This window comes from Molothrus aeneus, chromosome 12 (genome assembly GCF_037042795.1).
Source record: "Molothrus aeneus isolate 106 chromosome 12, BPBGC_Maene_1.0, whole genome shotgun sequence".
Lineage (NCBI taxonomy): Eukaryota > Metazoa > Chordata > Aves > Passeriformes > Icteridae > Molothrus > Molothrus aeneus.
Genome location: NC_089657.1, coordinates 1,805,135 through 1,820,400, shown reverse-complemented (window position 1 = coordinate 1,820,400; position 15,266 = coordinate 1,805,135). Strand labels below are relative to the sequence as shown.

Genomic DNA, 15,266 nt, shown 5'->3' with positions numbered 1-15,266 from the left:
AATATCCCAGGATTCCCAGAAAGCTGCTCTGCTTGTGGCTTCAGTCTGGAAAATGGTAAAATAAATCTGAACTTTAATGAACTTCCAGAGGAAAAAGGTTTCTTTGTTTTAATACAAGCCACAACAATAGGACATTGCCCTACCTTAGGCTCTGACACTCAAGACCCATCTCCAATACTCCAGGGATTAAATTATTTTCTGAAAGCCAACTCATTCCCACCATTATTACTGCTATAAAGCTGTGATGTTTTTTGCTGCCCCCCCTTCTATTTTTTTTCCAAGGCTAGAAATAGATTGAACTGGCACTTCAGGATGCTGAGCTGCAGTTTCAGTTGAGCTCTGTGCTTCACAGAGATTTATCAAAAATGACAAGATTCAACATCTAGGAGATGTCTTGTAGTGCCCAGGAGCTCAAAGAAGATGCAGCAGTTACAACAGTAACCAGAGAGAAATAAGAAAAGTGGTAGAAAAAGAAACACGTGGTGCTTGAAAATCAAAACTCTGGCACGAATGGGCACTTGTGCAGGCCAGCACTGGCCTTTAGTGAGCAAAGAACCACTAAGCCTGCCTCCTCCAAATGAAAAACCAGGGAAATCAGCCCTTCATTTCAGCTATAAACTGCCTGGCAGGTACCTGGCAGAGGCCACAAGCTGCAGAGGTTTTCCCCTGTTCCCTTTGCGAGCAGCGTGGAATTGGGTAGAAGTGACAAGTGTCTGTCTGTGATCACTCCTGAGCTGAGCCATCCCTGGAATAAAACATAACACCCCATGAGTGCCTTCTCTTTTTCACCCACGTGCATGTAAAGCAAGTTAGATGTGAGAAAGGCTAAGGAAAAATGGGAATATCTGGACAGTAAATGTGTGTGAAGTGTAAAATCACCTCCCGGGCATGCTCAGCCTCTGCCTGGACAGCTCAACAAACCCCAGCAAACACTCGTGGCTGAGAACACCCTGCAGCCAGACCCCACCACTCCCACTGCCATGGAATCCAGCCAGAGGGAGGCACTGCTGGAGATGGATCCCACCAGCAGAAGCAGCAGCATCCTTTCAGTGTTCAGAGCAGGAGCAGCAGATAAAACAGAGAGATCAAATACCTGGGGCTGTTTCCCAGGCGTGCAGTGAGTCAGGCAGGTCTCTGCACAGAGAGAGTGGAGCTGGAGACAAAGGCAGGGAGAGAAACCTCAGCAAGAAATGAGCACACCCAGCTTTCTTCTCACAAATAATGCTTCTAATAAACACCTGCAAGAGATAGCATTGACAAACAAAAAGGCTGCATAACAAAAAGGGATCTGAAAAAGAAACCTCGGCAGTAAAAGAGTCAGGGAGGAGGTTGTAGGTCTCCTAATTCCTTTACAGAGGTCAGAGGCAAATTCCCCCACGAAGAATCAACACACCCACCCTGCTCCCCTCCCCTCCCCGAGCCAGGACCTTCTCCTGCAGAGATGTGGAAAAGCCTGAAGGAGTTAGGCTAATCCAGGCAGGAGCAAAATGGAAATAACTCCCACAAGACCACTGGGAAAACTTAATCCAATCTTCTCTTGTGAAGCAGATATTATTCCCCTTTTACTTGCCTTCAGTGGTGATAAAGTGCAGACAAAGGAGATAAGGGACTCACACACCTCACATTTCAGCACTCCCAGTAAATACACTCCTCGCTTTCGCTTATCTTTCAGCCTGGTATGGATTTCCTTTTAGTAACCTCCTGAATTACAATCAAATTATACTTCCAGGGCCATTGAATTGCATGGCTTGCAATACCTTAATGGGTTCTGTTCTGGCTGCTCAGGAAGGACTTGTAATCCCTGTCTTCTTCTATATTTCAGGGAGCCTTAAGGACGTGTTTCAGTGCCAGGCAGAACAGCCCAGGCCCTCGCTCACCAGAGCCACACAAACAGTGCATGGGCAAGTGAGCCATGGCCTGGAGGAAAAATATCAACAGTGAATGCTTCTTCTTTTGCCTTGCAGTGCCAGCCAGGGTTTGGGTGGCACAGTGATCCCAAAACTCGCTCAGACACGAGTTCTGTGTGATTTACTGGCACGGTCGATACACCAGGTGCCGGCTGGTCTGCAAAATATTTGAAAATAAATGGAAGTTTTAATGCCCAGGAAATGGTGCAGAGTGCCACGTTCCTCCTGACAGCTTATCTCTTAGATGGGCTTTTATCCTGCAATAAAGAAATTGTTGCTTTGTTAGTTATGGGCTCTGCAGCAAACAAAACTCAGAGTGTGGTCAGGAGCTTTGCTGGGCTGAAATCAATTTTTGAATTATACAAACATTTAGGTAATTGAAATAGAGAGGGGGAATAAACACAGGCTGAAAGTGTAAAGAGCCCTCTTGTTCTGGAGAGGATCTGGAAGAATCTCAGGGATGTAAAATGCCCCTCGTGCACCTGCCAGAGCAGGTCCCAGAGCTGCTGCACCAAAGCATCCCCAGGGAATCCCTCTGAGCACCCAGTCCACAAATGCTCAGAGGAGAAGCAGGGACACTCTGGGGGAACAACATCTGTGCCTTCAAGGAGGAAAGAGCACAAAGACCACGGAAAACAGCTCAGTCTGAAATGTGGGGCTCCCTGCAGTGCCTCACCACAGGGAACAGTGCCAGGCACAGGGGACAGTGGGGACCTTCCACGTGCCACCACCATGACCTTGTGGAGCCACCAGCCCGTGACACTCGATGCTTTCCAGCTAAATCAGCAGGTTCACTGAGCAAAACTGCACACTGGAGATAATCAGAGCAGGAACAGCCCCTGTCTGCAGCTAATGGGGGGGGGGGGGGGGAGATAAAAAATCTCCCTCCTCCCTTTATTCATCCTGCTGTTTGTAAAACCTTATCATGCTTTTTCCAATTGTATTCCCAATAAGCCGCCAGGTAAGAAATAGTGTTTGCCAGCCCTGAAGAGAAGTAATCTTTGTTGGCAACATTTCTCAGGGAAAAAAACTGTTCAAATAAGATGTGGGAGGAAATTTCCCCCTCAGACAATTTGAGGAGCTGTCGACAGGCAGCAGATGAAAGGCGAGCAGCGCTGGATGCCGCAGGCCGTGCAGGGAACACGGGCGATGGCTTCGGCAGCTCTGGGTTCAAATGGAAAATTAATTTCTTTCCGAGGGGATCCAAAGTGCTTTTCATGCTGTCCTTCCTTGAAACACTTGGTGATTTAATTTTGCTGAGCGCAGAGAGGGATGAGAAGCGAGTCGCTAAAGGAGGAGCTCTCCAAACACGGCTCCTGAGGCAGCGCCGGGGTCACCCTCACCCTCCCAACTTCTGGGCTTGACCACAATATTCTCTATTGCTGCCCTTCATTTGGAGCAGGAATCAGCCTCCACGAATCAGGAGTTTATTAAGGCAGACAGGATGATTTCTGCTGGCCAGTTCAGGGTGGAATGAGATGATCTCTAAGGTCCCTTCCAACCCAACCCATTCGATCATTCTGTGATTAATTTTGCACTGGTTTTCCCCAGCATTAATATTTCTGATGACAAAACAAACTGTGACAGATGTGTTCTACCTTAAAACAGACATGCTGCCTTAACAAGAGGAGAAAAATGGATGAATATGAAAATAGGCATCATGAATATTCAGAGACATTTGCAAATTAAGAGACTTCAACTGTGTCCTTGTCCTTTGTGCGTTTTCCACAAATATTGAAAGGGGAACTCTCCTGGGAGAAGCGTTCATCAGCACAGCAAGTTTTAAAGAAGGAACCCAGTCAATCTACAGCAAATATGCACAACATGAACATTGTGTGTATTCACAGGAGAAAGATGATTCTGGGAACCTCCAATTAGGCAGCAGCAGCTTTTCCTATGGTGTCAGGAAAAGAACTAAAGAAAAAGCCTTATTTTGATAAATTTTTCAGCACAGATTTTTGAAATGGGAAATGCAAACATGAGAAAAAGACAAACTTCTCCCATGAATTATTCCCTCTGAATTGTGAGGGGGGGAATGCCCCCTCGAGCCAGGCTGGGACTAGCAGCTACCCTAAGTCAAGTGTGTTGTTAACTGGGGTTAACACCAGGCAGCAGCTGAACCTGTGTGTGCTGACCTGCCTGAGAGCCCTGGCTTGGGGCCCCCAGCTCAGGAATCTGCCGAATGAATTTTTAATCACCCAGCCTTCATCTCTGTGTGCAGCCTGACCTGCTCGTGGGGTGTGCTCAGTCATCACCAACCCAGTGCCACCTCTGAGGCTGGGGGAGCTGCATCCTTGTCCCAAAAACCCACAACCATCCCTTTTCCCTTCCATAAGCACTGCAGAGGGGCTGTTTCTGTGTCTCTGGTAAGACACCCCAAACCCCAGCAGAACCCAAAGCAGCAGCAACATCCCATATTCACCCTTTCAGTTTAATCCTCACAAGGAAGGGACACAAAAACCTCTCCCCACCTGGAGGGGGAATGCTGAAACATTGCAAGTGGTCCAGTTTTGTTAAATTTCCCTCAGAGATGCCCAATAACCTTCAAACAAACCCAATTCATAACACCACCAGATGTGCTCATTTTGCTTTTCATGGCAATATGCTGTGAGAGGTCTCTGGGTGGGAAGTAACAGCCCAAACAAGAACAAATTTTCTGTTTTGCTGGTTTGAAAGTGGAGCTTTCAATATCCTGGCCTGTCTCTGAGTTTTTATTTAACTTGGGGAATTTTTCAGTTTACAAAATGGCCCGACAAGGATAATTAGGGTAGAAACATGCCTGACAATTCCAAATGCTCCCTGTCAAGCATATGGGCTAACACCTATTTTTTATTAATTCCCTGGTTTTCAAAGGGTGATACAGTTGTATTAGAAGCAGTGTGTAGGTGGCTCATTTTTCCCTCCTCACATTCCCTTTGACAGTAGTTTGAAATAACATTCATCAAACAGTATAAAAGAAGTCGAAAGAAATTAATTAAGCAACCTAGAAGGAAAAATAAGATGTCTTTCCAACAGGACTTGCATTATTCAGGTTTACAGTGCTGCACAGAGCAATTTTCTGGGAAGGAAAGGCAGGATAATGGTGTAGCCCTGCTCCACTATGAAACAGCACATTTGGAGCATCACTGGTGGTAAGAAAGTTCTGAAACTGGGAGTTTCCCATTGAAGATTTGCTCTGAATAGCATGCAATATATACATATATAAATATCTATTTGTTCATATATCATTGCTGGCACCTCCCCCAGAAGGAATTGGAGGTTTCTGATCCCTTCCTGCCTTTTGGCATTCAGGGTTGAGGGCAGAGATGGTATGGCTGTGTTTAATTTAATCTTGTCAAGTGAACAAAATCCCACTTTTCAAAAGTCCCTGTTGTTCAAGGGTGTTTAAACAAACATTGTCCAGGTTCTGCCCAGCAGCCACACGTGGCACTGCAGGGCTGGATTCCAGCTCTCCAGCTGTATTGAGGATTATCCATGGGCTGCACACTTCATGGCACACACTCCATTCCCCTCCCCATGCTTGCCCAGGCTCCTCAGCCTCCTCCTGCTGCTCCAGCTCTCCCTGTCCCCAGTTCTGATTGAATCCACCCAGCAGCACCTCAGGGAATCCATCTGTGGCCTCGCCAGGCACAGCCCTGGTGAGGAGTTACCCAGCCATCCTCCTCCACTGAGCTGCTGCCAGCTCTGGCTTGGTCACAGGGCTTGGGGACACAAAATTCCAGCTATCCTGCTCTGCTCCTGAGGGATGGGCTCAGCACTGCCCTTCCTGCATCCAGCCAAAACAGCCAGAGTGCACCTGACCTCCCATCAGTCCCCCAGTTCTAAAGCAATCCTGATTTAACAGGAGATCACTCACCAAAAAAGTTCCAGGTATCTAAAACAAGCACCCATTGAAATCCAAAAAACTGGTTATGAAAAGGTGGATGCAAAGAGCTCAGGATCTCACTGTGACTGCTGGCAGCCTCCCAGCTGCTTTACTAAACACAATCCTCAGGTGATTCCTGATTTCATGTTCAGATTATCAGCTGCTCAGGTAATAGCGCAGGAAAAGCCATGGATGTAACAGCACCAGGTTCTGGCACCCCCAATGAATCTGCTGGGTCTAAGGAGCCACAAGGAAGGGATTAATTGTGATTTATGCAAGAAACTTCCCAACACATCCCAAATCTTTCTCATCAGATGCAGGTTTTACCTGCGCAACCACTCGAGCTTCTCTCTGTCCTTCCTCCTCCCTGGCTTGAGCGCAGCAGTCAGGGCAGACCCAGGGCTGTCAGCAGCAGGGCTCCAGCCCAACTAAACCCAGCTCCACTCCAGGCCAGGACTGACCCCTGGGCTCTCCCTTAGTGCCCAAATCCCCTCGGGCAAGTCTCCATCCCTTGTGCCCATCCCAGGGCTGGTGCTGCCAGTCCTGCCCACCAGGACTGACCCTTCCCTCTGGACAGCTCCATGGGAAGGCTCCTTCCAAGAGCTGAGGCTGTAATTGCTTGTAAACCACTCAGGCAGTGAGTGATACAGAAATCCAATGGTAATTGTAGCACAGGCTTGAGATTAATCTATTTTTGGCTTGTCAGACGTTCTTATGGACCTGGTTCAAGGCAGTCACTGAAAGCTGTAAAGTGTCCAAAAAGTGACAGGAAAAAAATAGTTTGATTAAAACCATTCCAGAGGCAAATCCAATCTTCAAGACACTCTCTGAAACCTGTTGGTGCAGCCTGCAGATGAGGCACTGGTGAGTATCATCTGAGCAGAGACCTGGGGACAGCCACAAAAGTGTTATGTAAAAAAAAAAGGTGCTCTAATTTTGGATTCCCAAAGCAGAACTGTGCAGGGAAAGTCAGTGAAAAAGGGTAACAGGGTGTGCCAGGAGGGGATAGGCAGCTTGTCCTGACCCAGAAATCGGGGCTCTGATGACTGAAGAGCATCCCACAGGTTCTGTTTCGCTCATCTGCCCTCAGGTGACACCATGAGATGGTTGGACACCTGAACTTGATGGCCTTAAAGGTCTTTTCCAGCTGTAATGGTCCCAGGATTCTCTGCCTGCCAGATGCACTGTTTGGTGTGACTGTAGAACCCCAAACCCTTGGTTTATCTCTTCATCTCCCAGACATGGGAGCACCAGTTCATTATTAGGAAACATCTTCTTTCCCCACAGAGCTGCAACCTCTCCAAACTTTCCACCAACTTCCATTTTCAATAGCCTCGGAGTCAAGATTACCCTTTATTATTTTTCCATCATTTCCTTCCCATTTACTTTGGATTAGTGGATGTTCTGTCAATAAGGACTAATGAAATTCCAGGCCAATATAAACTCTGTCTGCTCTATGAATGGTTCTTTTTTCACACAGACTCTCTATGAAATAAAAAGTGACTGATGCCACAATATGCTTTAATTATTTTCTTCATAAACTATCAAATTAAATTTTAAGAAGCTGGAGATGCCTCTTATTAAACTGGGACTGAACTCAGAGATGTAACTCTTAATGAAAGCTTCCCACACCAGAAAGCTTTTTTGTAATGTTAATAATTCTCAGCAGCCTGCCATATACAATATCTCACCAGAACTTATGATTTTCACATTTCCTCCCCCTGCCTTGGGCTGGGACACCTTCTCCTATTCCAGGTTGCTCCAAACTCCATCCAGCCTGGCCTTGACACTTCTAGGACTTTCTAAGCCACAGCATTATACAGTGCCTTCCATATTTTAGCTGGGATTTTCCACTCACTGTATCAGGAAGTTTGTCCAAAAAGTAGCACTGAGTATCCCAATGAACATCCCACAGCAGCTCCAGGTAAGTCACAGCACACCTGGAAAATCACAGGGATTCACCAACACCAGCTCCAAGGGAAAAGTATTTTCAATAATGTAAGCAGCAAAAACATCTCGAATTATCAAAGGAAAAACAAAGAAAAGCTGGTGTGTGAGTGGACTCATGGAATTATTAAGGCTGGAAAAGCCCTCCAAGGTCATTGGGTCCGACACTGCCACTGCCACCATTAAATCATGTCCCAAAGAACCACACCTACACAATTTTTGAGCACCTCCAGGGATGGAGATTCCACCACCTCCCTGAGCAGCCTGTTCCATTGGCTGACCACCCTTTCAGGGTGCAATTTTCCCTGATATCCAATCCAAACCTCTCCTGGTGCAACTTGATGCCATTCCCCCCTGTCCTATCACTTGTTACCTGGGAGCAGAGACCAATCCCTGCCTGGCTGCAATGTCCAGTTTGCTTTGGAAAACACAGGGATCAAAATGTGGCACATTCTGGGGCCAAGCAGCAAAATACAAAACCTGCAGAAGTCACTGGATCATATTTTTGGATCCTGCCTTAAGGGATGAAGAACAGAGTGAGAGATGAAAATGCAGCAGCTGGTAAAAAATGATTAAAAAGAATAAGGCAGAGATGAGGAAATACTGAACCTGCGGGGAGAAAAAAAGAAAAGGAACAAAGACATGGAAAAAAGACACTCAATCTGCCAAAGTTTACACAATTTCATCAAATGTACAAGTGAAGCAGAGGGAAAGGGGAAAGAGCAAAGCAAGCAGCTCGTGGCTGGGCTGGGGTGCAGCACTCAGGTGATTCCAGCTCATTCCAGCTCTGGGGGTTGGTGTGCCCAGCACAGCGAGTCCTGCCCTCCCTCCCAGGGCCCCTGGGCAGCTCAGTCCAGCTCCCCTGTTGGCCAATTCCTCCTGGTCACACAGTGACAGTCCCAAGGGCTTCATCTCCATGTCCCCTTTAGGCCAGGAACACCTGAATCCCACCATGAACAAACCATCGCTCATCCCCTCGTGGACAGCAATGGACAGTCGTGGACAGAACTCTGATTCTTCCAAATGGAAATTTCTCTGTTGTTGATGGCAAAACACTGCTGTGCATTTTTTTCCCCTGTTTAATTTTATTCATGAGCCGAAGTGACTTTGGGCACTCACAAACCGATTTTTCACTGTGTTCTGAACAGATGGTTGTTCCAAGAATACCAGCATCCTGGCAGTGTCAAACAGCCTTGACCTTCCCAAGCAGCACTGCAGACTTTTTGTTAGAAGGAAAGAAATAAAGAACCGCTCGCATAGTCCCAATTTTTTTCTGGATTATTAAACACAGTGGACAATGCAGGCACAAACTGTGCTCAAGGAAAAGCTGAGATTCAGCCTCAGAGAAGCAGGAATGGGTTCTGGAATCACTGGTGGTGCACAGACAACCCCAAGGTCACGTCAGACCCCCCTGCAGCAGCAGAGTGAAGGGATGTGAGCCCCCACATCATCTGCAGCTCATCCAGCCCTCAGGAGCTGCTGTGATGGGCTGTGCAAAGCCCAAAGAAAAACCACAAAATATCCCAATCCTCGAGTTCAGGCTTTATCCAGCAAGGGTCCAGTTACAATTTCCCAGTTATAAATAACTGGAGTTCATTGTGAGCCTTCAGCAACCGTGGGCTGGCACAGCTTTGGGGACCTTTGCAGACAGAGCCTTCAGAGGAAAGGCAGCTCATTTTGTTCTGCTTTTGAATTTTTTTTAGAGATATAATCCTATTTTTAAGATAATTTAAATATCATCTGTGCTTAGTTCTCTAGAAGCCACATAAAAAAAAAAAAATCCAAGTCAATTTTACTGCAGTTAAATCCACATGTCCTTAATCTCCAGGAAGAGAAGGCTGGGTTCCTTCCTGGAGACAATCCTTCTTTTTTAGCACATGTGAATTATTTTGTACCTGATTGGCGTCTATCAAGAGATAAAAATTTGGGGGCAGCACCTAGGGAGCAGCTCCTGTCACGAGATCAATACCTCATTATGGATTAAACATAAAAGTTAAGCCATCCTTAGTTCCCAGCTGACAAAGAGCGGCATAAATTCCACTGGCATTTGGGGGATTTTGTGCAAATTACTCCAGTGACCTCCTGCTAAGAGCAGGTGAGGAGCTGTCACCCTTCCAGCCAGCACTGCCTGGGGGGAGCTCTGAAGCATCACAGAGGGATTTGGGACAAGCCCAGGGCTAGGCAGAGGAAGGGAGCCTGAGAATCCCAGCTGGCATCCCTGGCTGGCAGGGGCGGATGCCGAGGGATGGCGGCCGGCGCTCGCTGCCTTCTTCTCGGGATCTCTGCTGCTCACAGTGACCCTGAGATGTGTCAGAAAGTCTCTTTTCCCAGCCTGGTGCTCAAAGAAGGAGTCAGAGCTTTTCATTTCTCCGTCTCAAGGTTGTTTATTGTATCTTATCTATAAAATTCTTTCTCCTGTCCAGCCGAGGTCTGCTCAGCAGGACAGTCAGAGGCACTCTGCCTGCACCTGGGGTGATGTTACCTTTTTATACTAAAAACTAAATGTACAATATTTACAATTACTTTCCAATACCTATCACCCATGTTAGACAGTGAGCTTCTACTCTAAACCAATCTAAAAGTGCCACCATCACAGCAGAAGATGGAGGCCAAGAAGGAGAAAGACTGGACACGCCCAGATTCCTCCATCTTGCCCCTGAACTCCCATTCTAACACCCCAAAAATCTATTTTTCACCCTGTGATAAATTCACTATGATTCTACTTAAACTGTCATGGCTTGTAGGTCTTCATATAAGGTTGGTCATTTGCTCCATGGGTCACAATCAAAACCACAGGCACCGTGGGCTCTGTGCCAGGGTCTCTGAGCCCCTGCAGTTCAGGACAGCCAGGGGGATATCCTGAATTCCAACATGTTCTGAAGACAACATGTGAGGAGTGCTTGGGTTAAAGCAGCTGGCAGCTGAAGCACTGCTCTGGAGCAGGAGGCAATTACAGATGGATCAAGTGTGAGCACTTCTGAGCAAAATCCCTTCCATTTGGAGGCGACTGAAGTGACGGAAGATCTCGGGAAAAGGCAAATCCAGCTCTTTAGAGCAGAGCAGTTCCTTGATGCCGGCTGCCCTGGGTGCTCTCTGCCTTTTAATGCTGTTGAGAACCACTCATTACTCCTCTGCCTCAGAGGTTTAACTAATTCCCAGCAAAGCTTTGTACCCAGGGAGAAGAAAGCTCCGCTCAGAGGGCCAGCGCTGAGCCTCCAGCAGGACGTGGGCAGGGGAGCCAGTTGGCTCCTCCTTTACATAAGGAACAAAATGGAAAAACCAAAGGCTGAGAGGCTGTGGGAGCACAGGGAAAAAACCCAGAATTTAAAGTCAGAAATGCTTAGGACACCAAACAGTGGAAGAGTCCTGGTCTAAAAACAATGGGTGTGGGCAGGGGGCACACTTGCCCCAAACCACAACAGAAATATGGGACTTCCTGGTTCATGCCCCTGATGGCAAGGGACAGGGCCTCCAGCTGTGCCAGGGAAGGTTCAGGCTGGATACCAGGAAAAATTATTCATTTCAAGAGTGGTTAAACATTGGGATGGGCTCCCCAGAGAAGTGGAGGAGTCACCTCCCTGGAAGTGTTCGAAAAACCAAGCAGAGGTGGCACTTGGTGACATGGCTCAGGCTGGAACTGATGATCCAAAGGTTGGAACTGATGATCTTGGAGCTCTTTTCCGCCCTGCTGTTTCAATGATTTGATGTGTCCAGCTTGGAGAGAGAGATCCAAGACACCAAAAATGCAGCACCAACATTCCATGTTCAGCCTAAAACCCAGCAATTTTCCTGCCCTGGTGTCCTCAGTTTCCCATCATTTCCCACTGCTAATTTCACCTCTTAATTGTTTAATGATTCGTGGAAAATAGGAGGAATGATGAAACCTCTCTTCCCTCTCAGCGCGTGAGAAAATGAAACCATCCAAGCAACGATCCAAACTCCACTAAGTGGAAATTTGGCCCTGCAGAAATTCATCCTGGGTTTTTTCTGCCTTCACCATTTTCCTTCAGCTGTCAGAGCACAAGATGAAATAAGATCCTATATTCCTAGTGCCATCTGCATTCCAAAATCTCCTACTGATCAATGCAAGTGTCCAAAGAACACTTCCAATTTGTCACAATAACCTTCAAAACTTGACAGAAAATCATGCAAGTTATTTCTTTCGGATCTCTCTGTATCTTGTGATTATTTATACTTTGCCAATACAATTCTAAACATTTTCCTTTGCATTTCCCATATTTCTCAGAAGAACTCAGAGGTTAAACCCTGCAATGGGTTTATTTTCCTCTCTGTGTTCCTGTTTTGTATTTCTGGACATTTAAGAAACACTGGAATGACTGCACTTGGAGCAGGACCAAAAATGTGCTTGAAAAGGCTTCAAACTGACACATCTCAGAATATCAATAATCAGGCTGCTTTGCTCAATTCCACTTGGTCTGTTTTTCTGTTTTATAACAGATTTTAGATTTTAGTGGGAACAGTTGCACTGAAAAAGTGGGGTTTAAGCATCAAGTACAAGAATCCTGTTTGAAAACTTTCATTTTAGCCTTTAAGAAAGTGAAAAAAAATATGAAATGCCAGAGCTCTGAGTGAGATGCTCAGTGAGTTGAGGAGTCAGGGGAGGCTCTGCCCAGCTGTTCCCTGTGGGTGTTGTTGCTGGCACTGAGCTGGTGGGTGAAGCTCACCCTGTGTGGTGCCACTTCTCCTTCTCCTGCACATCTGGCCAGCTGTGAGGGGCCCAGCTGTGGGCACCTGCTGGGGCAGGTGCTGCTCTGGCCACTTCCGTCCCTTCGGTGAACCCCAACGGGGTGAGGAGGCATCAAAGCTGATGGGAGAAATAAATCCACACCTGTGAGCAGCCCCTGCACCCAGCAGGAGCCCAGGGAGGAGCCTGATCTGCTGGGATCTGCTGGGAACAGGGACCACAGGGCTTTGAGAGGCTGCAGGGAGCAGCTCCCCCAGTTCCCAACGCAGAGCATGGCTGAAATGCACTGAGCACTGGGAAATGCAGATTGCACTGCAAGGCTATAAAAAGCTCCTTTTAAACAGCAGCTCCAGAGCTTTACCAGGGACAGTTTTCTGGGACATTGGGCTGAGCCCTGGGATGAGCTTGTAAAGGTCGAGCCATAAGCAACTGTCGGTCCAAATTTTATGACTGGGAGCTAATAAACACAAAAGTGTAGGAAGCAGTCAATAGCCATTACCAACCACAAAAACAGACCCTGCAAAAAGAACTCAACAAATCAGTGGTGGCTGTGCTAAGGAACCCATCAGAGAATTCATGGAACCTGGAGAGCAAATCCAGTGGCTGATGCTTTAAATTCTGCACTTGCATTAAAAATTCATCAGAGTATTTATAGCCAAGTTAAAATAAAGCACCAAAACACAGCCCCATGGGAGGAGGGAAAGGGAAAGGGAAAGGGAAAAGGGAAAAGGGAAAAGGGAAAAGGGAAAAGGGAAAAGGGAAAAGGGAAAAGGGAAAAGGGAAAAGGGAAAGGAAAAAGGAAAAGGAAAAGGGAAAAGGAAAAGGGAAAAGGAAAAGGGAAAAGGAAAAGGGAAAAGGAAAGGGAAAAGGAAAAGGGAAAAGGAAAAGGGAAAAGGAAAGGGAAAAGGAAGTTGGTTCCTTCCATAACAGTTGATGGGAAGAGTTTAAAGCTCACCCAATCATTGAAAAAAATATATCAATTTCCAGCTCTGCCCACTGCACAGCAATGCTGTCCTTTGACTGCAAGGACTCTCAAACTGAAATTCAGCTTCTCCAAAGCAAAACTGCACAAAATTATCCCAGCCAGAAGGAGCCACAGATCCTCCTTGCCCAAGCAGACCTGCAGCACAGAAATGCAGCAGAGCAGCTCAATTACCAGCAGTTAAAGCACAGCAGGATCTCCAGTTTTCTAATTGAATACACTCAGTTACAAGCAATAAATAAAATAAAGAGAACATCTCGAATGAATAAAAACATACCTTTGAATAAAAAATATTCTCATTAGGGGAAATGATGACTGCTACCAAAAAAATCACCGAGCCACTTCTGTGACAGGCAATTTTTAATCAAAGACAGTTCTATGCAAATTAAGGAAAGCAAATCTCTAAAGGAATAATAGTCTGCCTTAATAGTCCTATCCTTTTTCTGTATAGCTGCTATGGATGTTGTGTTATAATTGGTGCTATATGCTGTCCTTCCAAGCTTATTTTTGGCATATTGTTCAAAGCAAGAATGTAAAATTTTTTTTAAAAAATTAGAAATTAGAAATTAGAAATTTTGAGGCAGTCTGCAGAATGACATTCCAAATTTATATACATTTATACATATATATATATATAATGGCTTCACTACATACATATTCATATTTATATATATATATAAAATGGCTTCATTATATACATATATATGTCATTTACATACATATATAATATGTATATATGTATATATATAATATATATAAAATTATATATATAATTCTAATATATACAATTCTAATATATATAAGATATTATATAACTATATAACAAATATATATATATATAAAAATTCATGATCATTGTGGAACACTGTTAGGGGATTAAAATTGCAGGTTCCTGCCATTGTACATAAAATTTTTGGGGCTCTGTTGGTCACGAGGATCTGCATTCAGAGCCTGTGCTGATCTCACAATTCCTGCCATCCATTGCAGCTCTTGGACATGCTCCACCCCACCTTTTACAGCCCCTCACTGAAGCTTAGCAGGACAAGAATTTCACCATGGGACACTCCCTGTGAGATCCAGAAAAATCCAGAGATTTTGTGGGGACTGAGGTGTCCCAGGATGAGCTGAACACTGAATTTCTGCTGTACCACAGTCCCGCACGTCCTGTCATGTATAAAACCAACATGGAACTTTCCTCTCCAGCTGCCACAAGCACTAGAGAATTTAGTACCCACCTGGAAATGCAGCGTGCAGTTCCAGGGTGTCTCAGGCAGGGGCAGTTCTTGGCCTGGGGAAGGATAAATCTTCATTTCACACCTCAGCAGGCTCATTGCAATGGTGGTGGCACTTTACTGCTGACTCTGGGACCTGGGGGAAAGAAGGAAAATATTTAAATATTTGCAGTGAGGTTCTTTTTTTTCAAGTTCACCTTCAAGTTTTAGAAGATTCCTGGTTTTCCTCACTGGGAAAGAACTTAGAATTTTAGGGGAAATATTCCACAGTGATCCCCAGCTCATAAGGAATTTAGCTCGGAAAAGATCATCAAGTCCAATGATTACCTTGCTAAGATTGAGATGTTGGGAGCAGGGGGTGTACAGCCTGCTCAATAAATTAATTTTAATAATTAATAATGCCTGAGGAGTTCAAAAAGAGGGTTTTGGTTTTTTTTTTTTGTTCTAAACAAAGTTTTGCCTGATTAATGGTGTTACCTGGGAGGAGACGAACAGCTTTATTTATTTTATTCTTCAGCTGCCTCCAAAGTGGTGTCATATCTTATCTATGAAACAATCAGCTGCTCCACTGTTGGCACAGGTGGCTGCTCATCCCCATATTCTTATCAGAACAATGCAAACTGAAAAA

At 45.6% G+C, this 15,266-nt stretch overlaps 1 long non-coding RNA gene across 1 annotated transcript; it reads right to left on the bottom strand.

The window, feature by feature from the left end:
- Positions 1–666: 666 nt before the first annotated feature.
- On the bottom strand, positions 667–14,768 carry LOC136561813 (uncharacterized). The gene is made up of 3 exons (XR_010784409.1): positions 14,642–14,768; positions 1,094–1,238; positions 667–745 (listed from the first exon to the last, which is right to left on the bottom strand). It is a non-coding gene; the product is annotated as an uncharacterized lncRNA (long non-coding RNA).
- Between the last annotated feature and the right edge of the window lie 498 nt (positions 14,769–15,266).